Raw genomic sequence first — 16,986 nt, 5'->3', positions numbered from 1 at the left:
CCCTGAACCATTGTTCTAATGCATATCTACTTTACCTACAAGCCAATTCCCAAAAGCAAGCCTCTAAGTAATATTTTCTGTCATCGCTACCCCTAGCTCAACATGCTTCGGAGGGGCTAGCTGGAGCATGAGGGAGCTTCAGTGTGGGGCTAGCCAGCAGGCAACCCACACTGAAGCACCCTCATGCTCCAGCCAGCTGGGTAGCATCCGCACGTGCGCTGCTGTACAGTTTTTTTAAGTTAGTTTACTTCAGTCTAATGGGGTGCACGTGTAGCTGCCAAGATGTTTACTAATTAGCAGATGTTTACAGAGCTAATTAGTCAACTGCTCAGTAAATGCCTCATGTAGATGTGGCCATTGATACCTAAGCTATCTAGTTTAAAAATAGTTTGGATATGGGTAGGTGAGCTGCAGTCACTCCCTGGACTGTTGTGTAAACATACCCTTAAATAATGAAGGGTAGAGACGCACCTTACAGACTAAATCAGAATGATTTTATGCATCTCCAATTCAGTTAGTCTGTAAGATGTATCTCTACCCAGCCTCCTGCCTGACTTCAGTCCCCCCACCACCCGAAAAGAGAGCTAACTACCTCTCTTTGCACTTACGTAATGAAGTGTATGCTAGAAGGCAGGAGCTTAATAAAGTAGCTGGACTAAAGTCTATTTGACTGAAGGGTAGACATAGCCTAACTTTTAAGAGGATGAGGCTGTTGGATGGGTTTGGTTGTGTCTGACAGAAATTGCATCTTTGCCATTGTAACCCCCAGATAATAGAGTGTCTTCACCTTCCACCTTAGTTGGACCACAGCAGTAGCTCCTGTTACATCAGATTTAAGAATCTTTTATGTAATACTTTACATGTTGCGATGATTAAAATATATATATTGCTTATAGTTGATAGTGTTTAGATCTTTGTTTTATTCCTTTAATATGTATGAAGGTTTGTTTACATTACAGATAAGTGATAGGTAAAATTATGGAAAACTTACTTCCCAACTTGTTACAGCCCTTTGGAACACCCATTTGAAGCTGAATAGGTGCTCTGTCTTTTCCCCCCTAACATTTCTGATCTCACCCACAAACTTATTGCTGGAGTCCTGTATTTCTACAAGCTACTCAGAGTTGTCCACTTGCTCTAGTTGTTTGCATATGGAATTAACACGTTTATCTATTTTCTGACTAACCCATTAGACACCATAGATAAAAGTCCAGTTATAACAGTATTTTTTAAAAAGTTTTTACAAAGGCAGTAAACCCTGGGGCTTTTGAACGTGCACCAGCTTATCTTGGGGGCTTGAAGAACATTCCACATCACGCCCTAACAGCAAGGTTTCTTACCATGAAACACCCACTGTTAGCTACTGTTAGAAGAGAGACACTGGACAAGATGGACCACTGGCCTAATAAAACGTAGCAATTTCTCTGATCCTATTCTTCCTATAAAATTTAGGATTAGCAACAGCAGTTAAATGGAAAACAGACAAATGCTTGGACATGCATACCAAATTAAAGGATAGGAAAGCAAAACATGACATTTATTTTGTAATCTGCCAGTTAAAGACCCTAGAGACACAGCAATTCACTAGAGGAAATACTCATTAAGATCAATTAAAATCAAGCCTGGCCTGATGACATCCAAGAACACCAAGCAGCATGATAAAGGAGAATAGGCCTGGACTACAAATAGTGTAATGCACCTGGTGGCTCGGTTGTTTTTAAGAGTTGGTGAAATCGGTCTGTCAGTTGCTGAAAATCTATTCCCATCTCCAGAGCTTGGACAAGTTGCTAACTCCCCAGTGTCGGGACTGATGTACGACTCCACGAGCGCTTCACACGGGGGTATGTCAATAATTCCACGATGACAGGGAGTGGTTAGAGTCTGATCAGGTCCCTAAGTCCTCCTCCAAGACACATGCGGAGTTTGCTAGGCTCCACAGCGCGCTTAGAGTTCCCCACGAGATGGTTGAGGGGTCCTCCAACTTGGGCGGAAACTGCTCTAACCTTTTATACGGCTAGCGAGCCAATTGCTAGCTGCCACGTAGGAATAATTTAGAATTGACCAATAGTGGGACACAAATTTGCATACGTGTGGCGGGAACTCTTTTGCACCGGGGTTTTCTCTCTGTAGCTGAGAAATCCACCGTGCAAAGAAAGCTCCATGTGGCGGGAAAATTCCAATGTGCCGAGGCACTAAAAATCATTGGGTTATGACATGCCCCCTTGCCGATGGCACAGCTGGAATTTAAACCACACGCACGTCGTTTGAGTCGTTACGAGCTCTCTCAGCTGGTTCATAAGTTAAACGGTTAAACACAAATTCAGACAACAAAATAAGTTCGTCCTCTAAGGATTGAATCAGATAATAGCCGGCACTAACACACAGACACATAATTATATTCATAACAAGAAATTCAACTATCAGGACTTCAGTAGGTGTCATGGCAAAGTCACAAGCCAAGCCCTCGCTTCTTCAACGATGTTCTCTTTCTCTCTCTTGGGACTTCCCTCCACCACGCACTTTGAGTCCTGGACCTGTGAAAAGAAAAATCCTCAAAATGATAAATTAACCTATATTACAATATTTACATGGAACCGCGCACGATAGGGCAGTCAGCAAGATTTGTCGCCGCTTCCCCCTTTTTCACAGCACACAATACAGGTTCTCGGGCACGGCTCCGCTTTGGACGATTTTTCTCTTGCACGCTCACGGATACAACCGACGCGGAAGCGGATGGCAAACACCGCGGGGTTTTATCCACGTTCAGCAAGATGAAAACGTCGATGACAACGTCGAGGAGTCATCGTCTAGCTTGTCCAGATACTGAAAACCCAATTCATAGGCCAGTTGCTATTGGCCTGCGTCTCCCAGGATTCAGAGTTGTCGTTTGGTGAGCCCAGAATGGTTTATGAGGAACCCAAACATGATTCACTCTTCAGGCGTTCTCTGCGGCAACGGTTGATGATCAGATTTGCTATGGCTTGCGCCCTGAGCTTCAATTGGGTATATAGTAGATGGATGCTCCCAGTCACTGGGTGTTTTCGACTTCATCAGGATATGCAGTCGCGAAAGCTGACGCAAAAGGTTGCTTGCAGGTTGACCAACCATTGGGTTGAGGAAAATCCGGAGGACGACGGTGTTCTTTCCTCCATAGACCTCAACACAGGCTTTCACGCTGTTTAAATTTATTGGAACAGTCCCAGGATTTCGCAGGTGGCGGTGAGGCCATGGCCCTCTCTGCTGGGATGATGTCAGTCCCGGTACACATGCTTTGGGGTTCCAGGAGCAGTACGAGATCCCGATGATGGCCAGGAAAAGTTGCTCCGTGCTGGCTTTTTCCGGCCGTCGGTCATGCCATGCATGAGATTCCTGACTGACTTGTCCTGCGGCAAGCGCTGGAAGCAGAATGGGCCAATGAATGTTGAATGTCACTGTGTTGATGTCGATGGCATGCCCTCTGCTCCACAAGGCCCGCCGGAGCAGAAAACTTGCCTCTTCCAAGTCCAGCAAGTCGGACCCAAACTCCACAACTAGGCGTCCCATCCACACGGCTAGGGTCTCTTCAGGCTTGATCTTTGACTCCTTGTACAGTTCCTGCAACTCAGTTTGAGTACGAGCACGATAGGTGGTGGCACAAGCTGTACTCGGTGGGTCAGTTGCCTGGTAGGTCGTTGTCACAGGGCGAACTGCTGCTAGAGCCATTACTGATTCTGGTAGGAGGGGCGGATGCTCTCCTCCGCTTGATGCTCCCTCCCTGTGGCAAGAAGGCGGGGCCACCAGAGGCGACGTCACTTCAGTGGGCAGGACCGCTGGACGGATTCTCGCTTGTTCTTTTGAAGCTCCGCCCATCTTTTCCGGCTCCTCCGCATGGCTCCCTTCTTGCTCGGCACCATCTTGAAATGGCGTCTCAGGATCCTCTCTCTCAGCCGCATCTTTAGCCGCCTGAACGGCTGCGAGCAGCTGGGCTTTTAAACTTGCATTTTTCCGCATTAGAGTCGTCATAGTATGGAACATCACACTAAAAATCTTTGGGTTATGACACCCAGATGCTACAAGTCCCACAGCCTGTGGTGTTTTCCTAAATCCTCAGCTCCTGGAGTCAGGTTAATGTACCTCAGCCCTCAGGAGGTCTCTCATGGTCACATGGACTAGTTTTTGTGACCCCTTTGTCCCTAGGGGTTCTGTAAGTTTCATGCCTCTCTTGTACTGTTGAAGTGAACTTGGGCTAGTCTGATGGCAGAGTAGATCCTATGTAGTTAGGCTACAAGGGTGCAGATCTACTCTGCTGTTGGACTAACTTCACACTAGCAAGGCTAGTGACCTGTTTCTTCTCTTGGGCGCAGTGACAAATAGACAGATGTGGAGGTGGGGCTGCAGAGGCCTCCTGGAGCTGAAGACAAATGAAGAGAGTATGAGTGGATTCACGCAGGGCTGGTTGTAGCCGTGTTGGTCAAAGGACATGGGCAGACAAGGCCCTTTGGGTAAATCCGTGTCTTTTATTAGACCAACACAAACAACACTGGTCTAACAAAAGACATCGGCTTTACCCACAGAACGTTATCTGAGGGGATGGACAAAGCTTGGGTCACAGACCCCATCTTTTATTAGTCCAACTGAACAGCAGCAAAAAAATTCTTTCTTTGCAGGCCTTGGGGTGCACGCACTCTTCACTCTTCTTTCCACCCTGCTTGTTCCCAGCGGGGTGAGGGGGCGCCTCTGGAAAGGACAGCTGGACCCAGGCGGGCACCACCACTTCCCGCGCGGCCCGGCGGGGACTGCGGACGCCCGGCGCGCAGCTGAAAGGAGGGGCTGTTGGAGGCCGGTGTCTCCGCCTGCCCCGCACCCCCGCGCCTCTACGTCACCCGCGCGGCCCCATGCGTCCAGGACGTGAATACATCACTCCGTCCGGCCCCGCCCACAGCGCTCTGCCTCCTCCTTCTCCTCCCCCTCCCTTCGCTGGAGCGCGGTCACGCCCCCCCAGGCGGGGGGAGAGGTCTCGCGGTCGGCCCCTCCCCTCGCGCGGCGGCCGCTGGGGGCGTCTCGTGCGGCAGGTGGTGGCGCGCGGGGCTGGTTCGGCGGCCCGGCCCCGCCCTGCGGACTGGGTACGGGGCCTGCTCGGCGGGGCGGGGCGGGGCGTGAACACGAGCGCGAACCCCCTCCCCTCCCCTCCCGGGGGCCGCGGGTGGAGCCGGGCGGGGACTCGGCGCCGCCTGATCCTCGCCGGGCCCTGCCCCTCGTTGGGGGTAGCGCGGGGACCCCACACGGGGGAGGGGAGGGGAGGGGTGGGGGGCGGTGCCGCCCGGCCTCGGCGACCGTCAGTGAAAGTGACGTCACGGTCTCAGGTTGGGGGGAGGGGTTTTAGGTGTGCCTGGGTTGAGGCAGACCGAGGTTGGAGGCTCGAGATGGTTCCTTAGTCCCACCTCCTTTTCCCAAACTCAAACGTGCACCATTAAAGGTTGTTAGCAAGAAGGGAAGAGTTAGACTTCCATCAGAGAAGCCTCATTACTAAGGAAGATGTAAAATAATAGCATGCATCAAGTACTAGACCTGAAAGAGCTGAGATTGGGTTGGGATTATGGGGTATTCAACCAGGAGCCAGGACTAAGGAACCAAATCAGCTTTGTGCTTGGGGTGGAGGCCTGACCTTGTTCCTTCCTCCAGGCTTGAGGCGGTCCCCACGCAGGCCCGATGGGCTCGCTGCTTTGGCAACCAGCCAGAGAGCATTTGTGCTTTGGAGCACCTGTGGGGCCCACCTGAAGAAAGGTCTGTCGAGCAGCAGTTTGAAAGCAAAAGGTGAAGAAATCCCATGCAGCAAATTGGCCACTCAGGTGTTGAGGAAAGGTGAATGGCTCTTGAGACCTGCTCCAACTTTTGTTTCAAGCTTGCTTGCCACATGTGGGCCCCGGACTCTCTTTCAGAGTTTGCCCCTTTCGGGGTGATTTGGGGCATGCCTGGCCTGTGCTTTGCAGCATGGATTTGTGAGCTAAGCGCTATGGGCCAGCAGCCAGAAGTGGAGGTGAGGGGATGAATGAGCTTTGGTTACAAGCCAGAAAGCAGGTTGAAGTGGCACGTTTGAGACTCATTGGGCGGAGGAGGGAGGCATTTGTTTCGGAGCTCTCGGAGGGGTGTTCAGGAGTGAAGGGGTACATTTCTAGGCCTGGTGGAGAATCAGATGCATTTAAAAAAAAAAAAGAAAATCAAATCAGTTACCCTGGTGAGGCTGGGGCAAGCTGCATCTTTTTAACATGAAAGGATTAGTAGTAGGCATCTGTCTCCCCAGACAACAGAATTGCAATGAGTGGGGCATCAGCCTGCTGAACATTTGTGTGTGTGGCTGTAGAGCCCACAGTTGGCATTTTAAAAAGTTAGGATCATCTCCTTAATGGGCTTTAAAATAATGAGAAACGGTTCCCTTATGCTAGACTAGCCTTTGTGAAGGTCCCTGACAAATGTGTCCCGGATGTGGAGCATTTAGTTTATTTAGTTTGTTAATTCTTAATACCAGCTCTTAGATTCAGCAATTTATGTTGTAGGTTTTTTGTTAATCTGGGTAATGAACAGCAATTGATGCTGATCTGTGGTAGAAATGTTCCTTTTGATGTGAAATGGAAGGATGTAGTATTTCCTCTGAGTAGCCCTGTGTAATGATAGTTAACAGATTTCCATTTGCTACCTTTTATGTAAGGTGCACATATTAAGTTCCATGGATTTTTCTTTGCGGGTCATACCATCTATTCCTTCTGCCATATATATATTCTTTGTAATATACTGTTGTGGATGTTTCTTTTCATAGTGAGAACAAACCTTCCATAGGAATCCCAAGGGTAATATTAGCAAGGGTTGGATAAAGAGGAATTATTACCTTTCTGGCCTAAAAAATGGTCTCCTCGAGCCCTTGCATACATGCTAGTATACAAAGCATTTGTGGAGTTTTTTTTTTGTTTTTTGTTTTTAAATGGCATCACATTACAAGCTATTTCCTAATCAGTATGTCTCAGGACCAGTTTTGCACTGGTGTGGGCTTGATCTAGGTCAGGGGTGTCAAACTCATCCAGCCTGCGGGGCTTTTTATACGCTGGACCTGGACCAGAGATGTGGTGGTTTCCGGGATTAACACAGCCATTGCTTACCTTTTGTCACTGATACTTATTCCCAGTAGGGCTCTGGGTACCCTAGGTTTTGGCAATGGACCCCAATTCTGAATTCCTGGCCTGTCTGGGAGACCCACAGGCTGTACTTTTGACATCCCTGATATAGGTGAATTTAGATCTCTTCAGCATCTAATTTCTGCAATTTTTATGCTGTCATCCCAGATTCTTCACCTTAGTGTTCTCTAAGCAATGCTTTTCTTTTGCTTGGTGACTGGGTTGGTCAGTTGCCCTTGCACAACATTTCTAATGCTGTCCTTGAGCAATCTGTCTTTCCTTCATACAACAAAAATAATTGAGTCTGGGAAAAAGCTTTACAAAACTAAATAAATTACATGGATAAATCAGTTGTTAAAATAAGAAGTTGGTTGAAGACTGGAAGGTAGCTGTATGTAAATAAACTCCAAAAAGGGGGATTCAACTAACTCAAAACATAACTAGAAATAATACCTTTGCTTAATGTAAAGATTAGGTGGTGGCCTTTTTTGTGAAGAGGTGACTTTTTTTCTTTCTCTCAAATGTTTTAACCAGCACATGAATTGTATCTTCTCAATAAGTTTTGTGGAGACTTACATCTTTATCAACACCTGTTGTACCTAGGTTAATGAAACAATACGTTCCAGAAAGAAATAGAGATTCCCTGTAAGAAGACTGGGAATTATTAAAAAACAAACAAACAAGGAAGTACTCAACCATACAATAATAGGTCAAGTTACTGTTAACAAGATACCTAGAAAAGAGGATGCCATTAACAAGGAATCCGTATTTTGGATATAAAGACCAGAATAGCAGTAAAATCAATAGATTGTAACACGTTTTGCAATAATATAGCACCTCTCATTTGAGAATTTCAAAACATTAGGGACTTGCCTCCCGGTTATCTGTCCTAATTCAGAATCCTGGACCCTCATTTCCTTCTCCTATTTCATGAAATAAGCCTCTGTTTTCACAGAAGCACAGAGCTTCCTTACTTAAAACACATTTCCCTTAATTTTTCAGAGTTGTCCTGGACAATTTAGTGGAAGGGGGAGGGTTTTGTTTGCTTTTTGTTTCCTTCTTTTTAAAGGTTGTTGCCTTGCATTTCCATTACTCCTGATATTTTGTTTTCCATCCTGCATTTGTAGTATTAATTCTTTTCTTACCTGTATTTTAGTTCTTTAAATCCATCAAATTCTAGTATCTTCCTGGTCTGGTAACATGTGAGAGGATTGCAACATTTTTGCTAAGCAGGCAAAAATAGGGGGGGGGGAGAATAGGAGGAAAAAGTAAGTGATATCAGCAAGTGTAATGTACAGAATTTTGAATGAGAGAGGGAAATTCAAAATTAATAGGGAAAACTAGAAAAAGCCAGCTCAAGGTGCCAAGAGGCAGGATGTTGTCAAAATGATGCAAGGAAAAGATTTTTTTTTTTTTTTTTTTTTTTCAGCAGTGTTTTATACATGCTGTACTAAGGTAAGAGAAGATGGAGTATCACAGGTGAAGAGAAAGTGGTACTTGGAAAAAAGAGATGGCACATGTATGAGTAAGAATTTTTACAGAGTAAAAGATGTAATAGATGAAAGTTCTTTATCTTAAACATTTTTTCCTTTTCTTTAGGAAACTTGTCTTGATGTTTAGCATTCTGCAGTTCATAAGTGCCACGTCAGCCCATTTAACTGTCCCTTCAGAGAAAAAATTGCAAAGTGAAATTTAGCAAAAATTTCACGATTCAGTCTGTGGAATAAACAGAATAAAAACAGAGTAGGATAGAAGTGTTTGCTGCTTTGAACTGAGTGCTCCAAAATGCAATTTATCAAAAATGCTGAGGTTTAATTTGGCTTTCTGTTTTGTAATAACAGAGTTGACAGAAAAGACGGTGGTGTTGCCTTGCATGTCAAAAATACATTTGTTCCCTGGTTCAGGAGGAAGAAGTTAGCAGATCAGAATATATCTGAGTGAAGATGAAAGGAGAAAGATATAGCACCAATTTAATGGTGGGGATTTATTATGGACCATCATGTCAGGAAGAAGAGGTGGATGTGGCACTCTTCAAGGAGGTGTCAAAATTTCCTAAAAGTTAGTACTGTTGGGAGACTTAATTTTCCAGATATCTGCTGGAAGAATCATACAGCCAAACAGTGTCAAGCAAGTTCCTAATTTGTATAGAGGGTAACTTCCTGCTCCAGGAAGTTGATACGAGGAGACCATCTATCTTGGATTTTGTACGGACCTATAAGGAAGAACAGGTGGAAGATGTGAAAACGATGGGGAAACTTGGGAAGAAGTGACCATGATAAGAATTTATGATCCTGACAGTGGGGAAACATGAGGTCAGCAGAATTAAGATACTGGATTTAAAAAAGGGAGGATTTCAAACCACTTGGGAAGATAGTAGGCATGGTACCATGGGAAGACAGACTGAAGGAAAAATATGTCCAGGGGGGCTGGAAGCTTCTTAAGAGCACAGTATTGGAAGCCCAACAAAATGCTCTTCTGATGCAATGGACAAACAAGGAGAATGGCAAGAAACTAACTAGTTGCATAAAGAGATTCCTCAAAGGATGCCTCAAATGTAAAAGGAAAGCATGCAGGCATGGAAAGATGGACAGGTTACCAAGGAAGCATACCAGGAAACAGGAAGAACTTGTGGGGACAAAATCAGGAAGGCAGAGGTTAAAAAATGAACTTTACCTGGTGAGGCAAGTTAAGGACAACAAAAGGAGGTTCTATATAAATACATTGTCTGGAAAAGCAAAACCAAACAAGCTGTGGGTCCACTATTAAATAGCCAAGGTTGTGCAAAAAAGGCAGAGCTGCTCAACAATGTCTTGCTTTAGTCTTTGCAAAAAATTAGGTTGCAACCAGACAACCATCAATGGTTTGTTAAGGAAATGGAAAGCTGAGGGGTGAGATAACAAAAGAAACAGCTTTTTGATGGGTCTGGATGCTGACCCAAGTCAGCAGGGCCTGATGAACTTCAACCCAGGGTACTGGATAGGAATGATCCTGCCTCACAGTGGGGTTGGACTAGATGACCTCTGGAGGTGCCTGCCAGTGCTACTTGCCTGTGATTTGAAGGAAAACCGACTTTGACCAGATGGCTTTCTTTAATTTTTTTTTTTTTTCTGGAGACTGGAGTTTGGGGGAGGGGAGGATACCTAATTACTTGCATAAGCTTTGTACCAATACCTTTTTCTCAATTCTAAAACTGTATATTTTGCTCCTTTTGACTGTCCTGTCTCTGCATTTTATGTATTCTGCACAGTCTTGCGTGCTGCCCCTGAAGTGCCTTACCCGTGGCAATTACTGAAGAGATCACTGCATGTTATCTAGTCCTCTTCTTTTACATATGTTTAGTGTAACCCCTTCCCTAGCTTCTTACCAATCTTTCACACCACTGAAAGTTTCATTAGCTTTCACATTCATATTTTTCTGTCCATTAAGTAAAATCAAAAAGTTTGCTTCAGCTGTCTCCTGGTCATAGGAAAACAAAACTGGAAAGGGGGGGGGGGGGCGGGACTCCCAGGCCATCAGGTCAGTCCTCTGCATCTGCATTAAATTATGTCCAAAGGGTCACAAGATAGACTGCCCCATCTCCTTTCACCCCAAAGCACACTATTAAAGCAAACAAACCAATCTGCAACATACTGGAACAGGGAGACCTGTGGCATGCTCAAATTATCTTGGAAAAAGACTACAGGGAGAGGCAAAAGAGCCTGGCGTCTTTGCCTGTCCAACCTGAGGAGAAAACACATTCCTGGCCCCAAAGATAGCAGTCAGTTTGACCCTGAGTATGTGAGCAATATCTTTGAGCTAAGTACGTGTGAGGTTTCTGAATCCCTTTGGACCAGTGCATTTGAGCCGAAGACCCTGACTAGCAGTGGGGGTATGGCCTTGTCCAAGGCAAGGAGAGAGGGAGGGAAAACAAATCATTCATGGGTGGGAAAGGGGAGAAATATTCTTCCTGGCCCTAGCTGAAGTCCTGAAACATGGGATTACCAAGTACTGCCAAATACCCAGCCGCCCCCCCCCCCCCCCCCCCCAAAAAAAAAAGTTTCCTTCAGTCTCACTGTGGTTATGCCAAGTATATGAATGGCTCTATTGCATGCTGAGTATTGCTTTAAGCACGTCCTTGTTTTGTCACACTGTCCCTTGCATTAATTTATCAATCCTGAAGCAATTCAGGTTTCTTGTTCTCATTACTTTATTTGTTCTAATACTTAATTTTGCTTCCTTTACGATAATTTTTTCTCCCTTTTGTTTTACTTGTGATTAATTACTAAATGTCTTATATTGTTTAGCCCCTTGGGAATTCATTTTCATTCTCTAATACTATACTAAGTTTTGATGAAAGCTGTCTACTTGCTGTTACCCCTGTGTTTTGGGGATTTTTTTGGGGGGTGTTCTGCTTCTGGGTATTTGCTTTCTAATTGTCTAGTACCAGTTCATAATTACTCTGTTCTTGTTTCATAGGGATGATCATAATTTAGATATTTTTTTCCTTTGATTTAGAGACTGGGTAAAACATAAATCCAAAGGTGCAGATTGGCATATTTTGTCCATGACACTTTCCCAGAGGAGCTGTTTCTCCGATTAGCACTCTGATCGCTTGTTAAGTCATCTTATTTTTTGAGATTGATAGCATCCTTGAATGATTGTCCAGCAGCCTCCTTTCAGGTTGTTGATAGTCCAGCTGAATAAATCTGTCAGCAGCTATTTACTCAGTTTCAGTAGAGAGATGTGATGTTGGACATACATAACAAGCTGGAAACTTCTTCAGATTAAACTGAAAGTATTCTATGATAAAAAACAAACAAACAAAACTTAACCCCTGCCCTCCAAAAACAACTCATGAGATCTGCTGTTATTATGTATTTTGAGTCACTTGTTTGATTTGCTGCTATACTGCTTTTTACACCTGTTAGCTTTTCAGAACCAGTGCAGAAATGGGCTGGATCTTTCAGGTTTTGGATGGCAGAACTCTAAATGGGCTTAAAATCCTTGCATTTTGTAAGGTGGTCTTAAAAAGACTATAGGGAGAGGCAAAAGAGCCCCTCTCTATTCCAGTATCGCTGTTGCTGAATTTGGCAGTGGACAAAGGGGTGGGATAGGGCAAGCAAGCAGCTGTGTTTACCTTTTCCCTCCACCATGAGTTCTAGAGCTGCATTAATGAACTGGTGAGCTCAAAGTTTATTGTGTTTACACCCACTTGGATCCACCCCTTGCCACAGCTGCAGGACACTACACACCATCGCCATAGTCTGAACTCTTCCTTAATCCCATCCCTGAAAAATATAAACCCATCTCATTGTACAGGTCTCCGTTTTGAGTCTTAAGATTTGTGCAGCTATATACATATTTTATTAAAGAGTGGTCAAAGGTTGCTAAGGGGAAATTTCAGTGAGAACCCAGATTCAAACGCCACTTACTCAAAATGGAAAAAGTATTGAGAGGAACCAAATAAAAAGTACGTAGACGATTTAATGCTTAGAAAAGCTAACTGGAATTAGCCACTTTGTTTTGAAGGAAAAACAGGAATTTATTGTATGATAATTTTTAGAATGTACCTTAGCTATGGAGTCACCACTAGGTACTAGGTGTTTACACTAAATATCCTTGTGTCCCTATATAACACTCCTTTTAAAAATATATAAATTTAAATTACTTTATCCCATTTTTGTTAGAAGAGTATTATTTGTGCAGTGTGCCCTATTTTGGTAAAGTTCCTTTATGTATATGTTTATATTTTCAGGAAATGCTTAATTACAAGTACAGCTAAGTTTTTGTAACTATTTTGCCTATCTTGTCACTGTCTACAAAAAGTATGGTTTGAATTATCTATATATTGCAGATTTTTTGCCTCATGACTTTGTGGCAGTTTGTGGAAAATCTAAACTGTTGTTCCATAGTAACACAGAAGAAGATGGCTCCCTCAGTATGTGGTGTAAAATCACTACAGAAAGCAAAGACGAGGATGGGTAAAATAATTTACGCAGCCTAATTACAAAACTTTTGGAAAAAGTAATACAACTGTGCATGCATGTGCATAAGTGCATGTTAAATGGCCTATTGATCAGCCTCACTTGCACTACATATTTAATTATACCAGGAATCAATTGTATAAATACACTTCCCTGGTAAACTACAAAAATTTAAAAAATGTACAGAATTTCAAAATACAGTGATTTCAAGGACTTTAACAAAACATTTCGTTGTTTTTGATAAACTATAATTACCAGTTAATATGTTTAAGTATCCCTTAAAATATATCAGATATGGAAATTGAGATGATAAAAACCTGGAAGTTCATCAATAAGAGTTACTATGAGAAAAATTGATTTATTTTTAATAGTTGGTGTGTATCATGAGTAAATGCAGAAACTTGTTTCCTTGATTTATACTGTGTTTCGGTTTTGTAAATTATACAGTACATTTTCACTCGTCAAGTTAAGTGAAAGAGATTTGTGGTTTTTTTTTTTTCTTTTAATTCTTAAAGTCTTGTTTACTTTTGTACTCTGACTGTCAGTGTTTGTGCGTTCCCTTCTTTAGACAATAAAGCATTCTTTAAATTAAGCCAGACTGAAGTCAGTATCTGTCATTTGCATTATAAACAACTGGCACCTCAAAGGGAAATGGTCTAGAACAGTGGGGGCAAACTATTTTGGCAGGCATGTCACAAATTAAGCCCTATGCCCTCTCCGAGTGCCACTGATCCCTTCTCCTGCTTGATCTTTGCTCTTTCTCCCTGCCTGCCCTGTGTTTCCCCCTGATCTGTGTGACACGCAGGCTGCCCATGCTGTTTATGGTGTGTGTACTTCAAGTTGGCCACCCCTGATTTAGGAGATACCTTCTGGTGGTAGGTTTTGGACAGGAGAGATTACTTCAATTTACCTGTCACCATGGTATCAAATTAGCGAGTTCTCTTGTGACTGTAAGGCTAGGTACAGACAGCCAAGAAGCCCGAGGCTGAATTGATTCCATCTTTGAAGGTTAGTCTAAACCACATAGATTAAATTGAAACAGAAGCAAACAGACATTTGCGTTTGGTTCGGGTAATGCAGCCACATGCCTGCAGTGGCTCAGGCTAGAAGCCAGGGAGCACTAGAGCATGGTTTTCTGGCTGTGTGTTCACTTCCTCTTCCTGCTGCCCCCAAGGTCTCTGGGATTTGTAGTCCAGAATTACAGCAGCAGGATCTGCAGAGTTGCTCATCACTTCCTCTTCTTGCTTCCAGGTGCCTCTGGGATTTATAGTCCCCAGTTCCAGCCAGCTGTGGGTAAAGGGTGGTTTAACCCTTGTCCCTGGCACCAGACCCCAGCTGGGGTTTGTCTTGGGGGGGGGGGGCGGGGGGGCAGGCAGCCTCCCCCCCCCCTCGCAGTCTGGGCTACATCCCCAGCTGGGCTTGCTCTTCCCCTTAGCCCCTTGTCAGCCAGCCCTCACTACTCCAGCTAGGAAGCAGAGGGGTGGGGTGGGGACAGCCCTGCTCTCTGGAGCAGGCAGCCCAGGGCTGGAAAGCATGCTGAGTTGCCAGGGGACTGTGATTTAACTTGAACTAGGAAGGGGTCTGGGACAGAAGTGTCATAAAGTAGTTTGACCCAAATCAGTTAAGTCTAATACTACATTCAACTAGGTTTATCTTAAACCAGTTTCACCCATTTGGAAACTGGTTTATGTGCACTGAGCTTCTGTTCTGTTACAGGTTTAAACCAGTTTCTAATCACTTAAACCAGTTTGTGTGCAACTAACTGCCTGGGAAGCTAGGGAGCAGTAGTATAGTTTATAAACTGGATATTTCTGTAACTTGTTAATGCATGAGGGACCCATTACATATAGAATATACAAATCAATTGTAGCTGTGTAAAAGCAACTATTGATGAAAATGAAAAGCATAATTGATGAAAACTAACATTTGCTTTTGATATTTTTAATTATTCTAAGTAGTAGTACAGGTCATGGAGTTTTCAACAGGACTTTAAACTAGGCTATGAGGCTTAAAAATGTGCTTTTCACTTTTGATTAAAGCATGTTTTAAATGGAAGTAAATGATAAAACTTCATCTTTCTGTTCCTTCTTGTCTTTATAGCAGAATTTTAGACCAAAAGCACATGACAGTTGAAGTCGGAAAAAGTGCTGATTTTTTTTTTTAAGTCTGTTGTGAAGTCAGGGCAAAAAAAATGACACAGGCTTTTTCTAAATAACTTTGTACTTGACTGACTGGCTCTTCTCAAAGACTTCAGAGTGTTTGTGTTTCAGATGCTCTATGAGACAGATCTTCACCTATCACAGGCAGTAGTATCATGACAAAATCTCTATCTGAAAGATGGTGCAAATGGGTTGGGAAGAAGACTGAATGTTAGTAACCTAACTTTGTTTAAAAAGAAAAATGTTCCTTTTAAATTTGTTGAACAGCTTTAAAAATAAATATAAGTTGTGAAAATATTGTTAATGATAAAAGAAATGGAACTTTTGAAATTAGAGCAGTCCAACAACTGATTCGATTTTTTTTTTTTAAGTCATCACAAGAGGGTTATTCAGATGAATAGTAAGTCCTAAAATTTGAATCTAGGTTGTGACACATGAATGTCCAGACTGCTTTGATGCATAACATGAGCGCATAGATGTACAAAGATATTTTATAAATACGCTTAATTTTTTGTGAAATGTAAAACAGGCACATGCATTTTCTTGTGCCAACCCATAGAACTGATGCTTTGTTTTCTATGGTGTTTAGTAACTTTTAAAATAATATATGGGCACTATTTCACTGTACCCCCTAGTTCCCAACTAAGATTTTTCTGAAGAGTGTTAAATGAAGTTGGGGTGGTGATCTCCATAAAACTGGGGAAATTCTTCCACTCAGAGATAAATGAGTCTTATGGCAGCCTCTTCTTTTTACTTGTGATATACTAGAAATATTCTTAGATGGGATGGGGTGTGGGAGAGTCAAATGACTGTCGAAAGGAATGTACAAAATAATGTAGTTAAAATCAAATGTTGCTATCTATCTCCGTCTGAGTTTGAACAATTCCAGAACTATATAAGAATTTACTTGTGGAAGGTATCTTGTAGAGCTGTGCGATGCTTCGGTCCCTGATTCGATTGGGCGGAGATTCGGCCCGAATTGGTGGCCGAATCTCCAAATATGTATCAAATCAGGAGACTCTTTAATCTTTCCGTATTGAATCTGAATTTGATCCTGATATTAGACACAGCTTTAAATGTTTTTTTTTTTCACGTACCTCAAGGTACCAGGTGGCTCATGAATGCTGTGATGGTGGGGCAAATGGAGCGTCCCACAGGAATGTGGGGCTCCCCAGCACACTCGGTAGCGGACCCGGAAGTGGACCAGAAGCACTTTGGGTCTGTTGGAGAGCGCTCTGGGGGGCTCCCCCACGTTCCCCTGGCTCGGTGACTGGAGCCATTTGGGGTCCCCCCGTGGCTGATGGCTGAGCCAGTGAGGAGGGCTTGGGGGCCCCACTGCGTGCTCGGTGGCGGGCCCAGAAGTGGACTGGAAGACTTCTGGACCACTTCCGGGTTCGCCGCTGAGCATGGTAGGGGTGGGGGGCTTTCTCCTGTGGGTCACTCCATCCTCCCCACCATTGTAGTATTCACAAGCCATGCCTGGTACCTCGAGTTATGTAGAAAAAAGATCTAAAGCTGTGTCTATGGCTGAGTCGCTGATTCTCTGAATCAGCATTGAATCTTCAGATTCTGATTTGGTCAAATTTGAATCTTCGAATCCGAATCGAATATGGCCCATTTCGCATACCCCTAGCATCTTGCAAAGTTCTCCCCTTTTGCCCTTTAATTCGTGGTGCTGCACTGGAGATGAACCTTTTGGCAGAATGAAGGCTGCAGCCC

The 16,986-nt window shown here is 43.8% G+C and overlaps 1 protein-coding gene across 4 annotated transcripts in view; it reads left to right on the top strand.

The window, feature by feature from the left end:
• Positions 1–5,007: 5,007 nt before the first annotated feature.
• FBXL4 (F-box and leucine rich repeat protein 4) overlaps positions 5,008–16,986 on the top strand; it is a 134,345-nt gene continuing 122,366 nt past the window's right edge. The window contains exons 1-2 of one of the 4 annotated variants that reach the window (XM_019486390.2): positions 5,018–5,102; positions 5,662–5,841. The gene's annotated coding sequence lies outside the window, so the exon portion shown is untranslated. Of the gene's footprint in view, positions 5,103–5,347; positions 5,842–16,986 lie in introns of those variants that run through there. The other 3 variants (XM_019486391.2, XM_006260701.4, XM_059732204.1) reach the window with 3 other exon arrangements.

The sequence above is a fragment of the Alligator mississippiensis genome, chromosome 1 (genome assembly GCF_030867095.1).
Source record: "Alligator mississippiensis isolate rAllMis1 chromosome 1, rAllMis1, whole genome shotgun sequence".
Lineage (NCBI taxonomy): Eukaryota > Metazoa > Chordata > Crocodylia > Alligatoridae > Alligator > Alligator mississippiensis.
This window is presented reverse-complemented; position numbering and strand designations above follow the sequence as displayed.